Below are 4,970 nucleotides of genomic sequence, written 5' to 3'. Positions count from 1 at the left end.
ATTTACACCAAACCATTGGCTCAGACTATATCCCGTCCTCCATATTCACTCACAGCTGAGGGAAAAATGAGGTGAGTAAGGCTGTTCTGAAGGGAAAATGGAACCAAGGGCTAAGGTCTAGTCAATTTGGGGGAATTGCCCAAATTCGGAGTTTGGGGATAAACTATGCGACTTAGCTTAGATAGAATACGAGACAGTATCTGAGTACAAATACTGGAACGACGCCTAAATAATTTAATTGGCGGAAAATGTGGACTTACGCAGTCACTCGGTTCCTAAAAGGTAAGCTTCCTTTTTTTACACATAGGTGAATTTGTCTCACTTGAGCAGCCTCCGTGAAACACTCAGAACCAAGCAGTCCTCTATTTTATAGATGACTTAAAAAAAAAAACAACCAAAAACAACCAAGGTGATTTACTTAGAGCTGTTCATTGTTAGAATTCCTGGTCCAGCGTTTAAAACCCAGGTATGGCTTGATTTTTTTTCTGACACCGTTTAATTCCTCTTCTGGACCTTAATGACATACACTGATCTGTAAAAGTGAGTTAACACTATTTTGTGACCTCTCTTGATCCAACCAAAGCCTCTGCAGGATGTGTCAGGCCCAGGGCTGTGAGTGTGGAAAGACTGCTCCACTGAGCGGTGCGCATCACAGAACAGACTCCCCACTTCCAGATCTTAGTCTTAGCGCCCAGCTGTGGAAGAAGATTGATACATCGGATTAGAACTCCCAAATTTCTTGGACGGTGTCTTCCTGGTGATTTTCAGGTACATTCTTTCGCCCAAGAATCAGCGAAAGAAATTCGGGTTGATAGGTCGGTCTTCCTCCCAAAGTCCTACCGGAGACGGGTCTTTATGGAAAATATGTGGAATCTCTGGAAGTCTGTTTATCTCTGAGTCTCAGTAAAGCATACACTGGGGTCTCGTCCGTCAGATGTGGGATAACGAACGGACACGGATAAGCCACTTCTCCCAGAGCCGTGCGGTGTAGCCAGGTGGACAGCGGGTNGGAGCGGGGCCGCCGACTGCAGGCCGGCCCGGGCCCCCGGCCTCCACGTGGACGGCCCCTCGCGCACCCCACCCCCACTCCCGTGCGACCCCCGGTGCGGTGTTCGAGGGGCGCGCGCGGGCGCTCAGGGCAGGTGCCTGCAGGTTGGAGGGGCCCACGCGCGCCCCGAGGTCTCGGCCCTGGATCCCCAGGCCCGCCTAACCCGGTGCTCTGCATCCTGCAGTAAGCCTGCCTAAAAAAATTTCGTCTGTTTGTTGAAAGGCAGAAAGTAAAGCGCTTACCGGTTTTTACACAGATATGAAGTAGCTGCAGCTTACTAACTGTGGGGTACATAACCTTTTCGGGTTCTGGGGTTATTGATTTTAATGGTTGGAAGTTATCGAGGAGATCGTCTTCGTTGTACTTTAAAAGTTTGCTTTCTGGTAAGCGCTGTCCCCTCTGGTTTTTCTCAAGTCTAACTTGTACAGTAAGAAGACAGATATGAATTTTGTACAGACTTGTCATTTTCCAGGTCTTTGGCGAATTGGCGCTGGTTACGGTCATGTTTGGTGGATTCTTTATAAGATGGGTAGGTTAGATTCAGAGATTAGAAGATGTGGGATGTGATTTTGACAGAATCCATAAATTTTTTTTCTTGCTTTACTCTACCTGTGGTTAACAGAGGATTTCTGTCTTTTACGTGGTACTTTATCCCCTTAGATGTTCTTGTGGAAACTGAACCTCCCTTTCACATTCTGTAAAGTGGGCAATTTAGTTTTGCAGTTACCTGTTGCAAGGAGTTTAAATACATCTCTAAGTGATCTACAGAGAACTCCTAAAATAGTACTTTTCGCTTCTGAGCTCACGCTGACTCTCCCTGGGACCTGGTTATGTTGGTATTTGGAGTGGGTATCCTTTTGCCTGTTCCCTTGAATTGACACGTGTTTTTGTAAACTCTTTTGTAACTCTACCCCTTTTCTTTTAGGGGTGGTTCAAATAGTTCTCTGACATGCGCTGTAATAGAGGCGCCCATGCACTATTGACATACCTTGAGACGTTAGTTTCAGTTAATGAAGAATTCTGACTTTGTAATAGAGGTATCAGATGCTGTCCTCATGTTGCTTAAAGACCTAAACCTCAGGCATCCTATTTTCTTTACCTTCCTTTACTGTCCTTCAGTGAAATTCTACACAGTAAATGCCATTTAGGCAAAGAGGTTGTATCTGTAAAAAAATTGAGTAAATGGTCAGACTTTGCCTTATGATAGCTAAACACTTTTCACTGTTTGAAAACCTTAACTGAGACTTAACGTTGAATTTTTTTTTTCTTCTTTTCTTACAAGGTGGTTAGATTTTTTTTGTCATTTAGATCAGAGAGGTGGCATAGCAAAATGACCCCGGAGCCAGATGACTTAGGTCTGAATCTCCTCTGTCAAAGTAACAGCGGGCAAATTAATTACACTTACCATGCCTGGTCTCAGTTTCCCCATCTAGAATACCAGAATGATAGTAATTGTACCTACCTCATAGGCCTATTGGTGCATGGATCACTATTAGACTAATTCAGTTCAGTGGAATAAAATTCAGGCTAGTAATTTAAACTTAGGTGGACAAGAGGGAAGCTCTGACATTACAGCGCATTGTGCCCACATGTGTCTTGTTTACTGATTTGTGTTTGTTGTAATGCACTCTGAATCTGTGTTTTCAACTATAGTCATTTCAGAAAGTTGGAAAATAAGCATTTGTTTGTTGTAGTCTTCAGGGCTCATTTACTTGAAACAGTGTTAAGGATCTTTTTATCATTACTTTTTTTTTGCTTTTACTCTTTTTTTCTGGTAAAATATACATCACAAAATTTACCATCTTAATATTAAAGTGTACAGTCTGGTCGTATTAAATAAATTTACACTGTTGTGCAGCCATCACCACTGTCCATCTCCAGAGTTCTTTTCATTTTGTAAAATTTAAACTCCATAATCCGTACATGCACTGACTCCCTGTTCGTTTCCCCGAGTGCCTGGCACCCACCTATCCTGACTTCTGTACCTTTGATGAAAACTCTGGGTAGCTGAAGTGCACAGTGTAAGAGTTCTTGTTTTAAACATTGGTAATCAGCGAATCATTTTCTCTTTGCTCACATCTGTCGCCCTGTCTGTAACTGCTTCAGGTGAAGGACTTAATAAAGAATAACTGCTTGTCATCTCTTCATTTGATTGTTGTGGAATTCATAACCTTCACCAATAGTTTTACTAGGAATTTTGACGAGAAGTAAAAAAATAACTGATTTGAGTTTAATTTTTACCTGTATTTCTTGAGCGGTAACTTTGAGTTACTTTTTTTACAGTGACATTGTCAAAATTTCAAACAGCTAAAATCTGCTTTGGTGCAGTGATTTTGTGAAGATCATTAGTTATCTAAAGGTTCTCTGTATCATCAGTGGTCAATTCTTTGGTCTTGATTTTTGAAACATTTTGGTATCTACAAGTTTATCACATAAATGAGTACCATGATAATAATAATATGTACCAAATGGTGTATTCATCGAGTCTTAGCCATTGTACAAAGTTCTTTACATACGCTTTTCCAATTTTAGAAATCCTATAGCACAGCACTTTGTTTTAATTATGGGAGGCTCCCCTACCTCCTACCACACCCCCATCCCAACATACTGTAACGAGAAGTGGGCAAATGAGTTTTGTGAGAGAATGTGCTTTATAGAACATAAAAGTTTGAGAAGCTCTCTGATAAGAGGTAAAGTGATACAAAGGAAGCTTAATGGGAGGGAGAGAACGATCCAAATCTAAATACACGAGTATGGTCTTTTTGAGTAATCAAGTCTTAGCTCTATTATTTTAAACATCTCGTACTGCCGTAAGGAAAGATCTTATTGCACATATGTGTGCCTGTTACGAATAGTTTTTCACTCAGAATTCTTAAAAAGTTACTTAGTTGTATTGTGAAAATGCGGTATAATGCTTAATGTAAAAGTTATTTACAAGTGCAAATAATCTGTATGTTTACTTAGACATTAAAATATTTATGTATTTCATTATTTAGCAGGGACATTTAGCAAATTGTTAGATACTTAGATATTTACTTCAATTTTACAAATAATCTATGTGGAACTAATAAACATTTAGACATTTAATCTTTCATTGTATTTTCTATTCAGTAGCTAAAAGGTTAGATGTTTGCCTAATTTTACATGAATTGAAAGAAATTACCAAGGTAATGGGATACTGTTAAATCCACTATTTTCAGGCCTCCTACGACTCTGTTCTTCATGAGAGGAATATATCTAGCAGATCACATCATGTTGGAAAAATGTGTCTTGGTGAAAACTTGTGTGGTATTTTATTTATTTTGTAAACTGAGTAATATTCAAATATAGTAGATTAACTAGTTTTGTTTTAAATAAATGCTTTTTGTAGTTCACATTACTTCATAATTACTATTCCATAAGATTACATTAAAATATTGTATTTTCTCACAATAGGTAGAATATGTTTTAATATCTTGTTCATTCATTAAACATGGTTATTTATGGGAACTACTATGTTTTAGACACTTGCTAGGTAATTACTGAAACAAGCGAAGGTTGATGGACGAAAGCAAGGATAAGTGCTATGAAACCGTATATTGCGTTTGAGATTACTTCTGAGGTTTTAACACTGATTTCAGATTTATTCTGATTTGTAACTTTGTGATTTTATTATGTTCATCACTTGAGGATTTTTAAAAACAACTGTTGTGATTAATACTTTTTTATGTTCTTCAGATATTATCCAAGCATTTAGTGGAAGGTAGACCCACTTACACATTCTAATGTTTTCCCCAGTTTGATCTGCTTACATGCTAAGTAAATTTAAAATATAATAAGGGAAGAAGAATCTTTCCTACTTTGGGATTTATCATGCACACAAGAGGAATGTGCAAAATTTCTAATGGATTTGTTTAGAGTTGGTCACCTAATGCTAATTCTC

At 38.8% G+C, this 4,970-nt stretch overlaps 1 protein-coding gene and 1 long non-coding RNA gene across 8 annotated transcripts in view; one reads left to right on the top strand and one right to left on the bottom strand.

Moving 5' to 3' along the window:
- Nucleotides 1-192: 192 nt before the first annotated feature.
- Nucleotides 193-4,970, top strand: part of ZMYND11 (zinc finger MYND-type containing 11) — a 133,948-nt gene continuing 129,170 nt past the window's right edge. For all 7 annotated transcript variants that reach the window (XM_077758562.1, XM_077758561.1, XM_077758560.1 and 4 more), the window contains exon 1: nucleotides 193-282. The gene's annotated coding sequence lies outside the window, so the exon portion shown is untranslated. The remainder of the gene's footprint in view (nucleotides 283-4,970) is intronic.
- Nucleotides 538-1,004, bottom strand: LOC144227032 (uncharacterized). Its single transcript, XR_013333829.1, has 2 exons — nucleotides 841-1,004; nucleotides 538-695 (listed from the first exon to the last, which is right to left on the bottom strand). It is a non-coding gene; the product is annotated as an uncharacterized LOC144227032 (long non-coding RNA).

The sequence above is a fragment of the Crocuta crocuta genome, unplaced genomic scaffold, assembly GCF_008692635.1.
Source record: "Crocuta crocuta isolate KB4526 unplaced genomic scaffold, BGI_CrCroc_1.0 scaffold32, whole genome shotgun sequence".
NCBI classification, from domain to species: Eukaryota; Metazoa; Chordata; class Mammalia; order Carnivora; family Hyaenidae; genus Crocuta; species Crocuta crocuta.
Note: the sequence above shows the minus strand (reverse complement) of the source record. Positions and strands in the feature narration are given on the sequence as shown.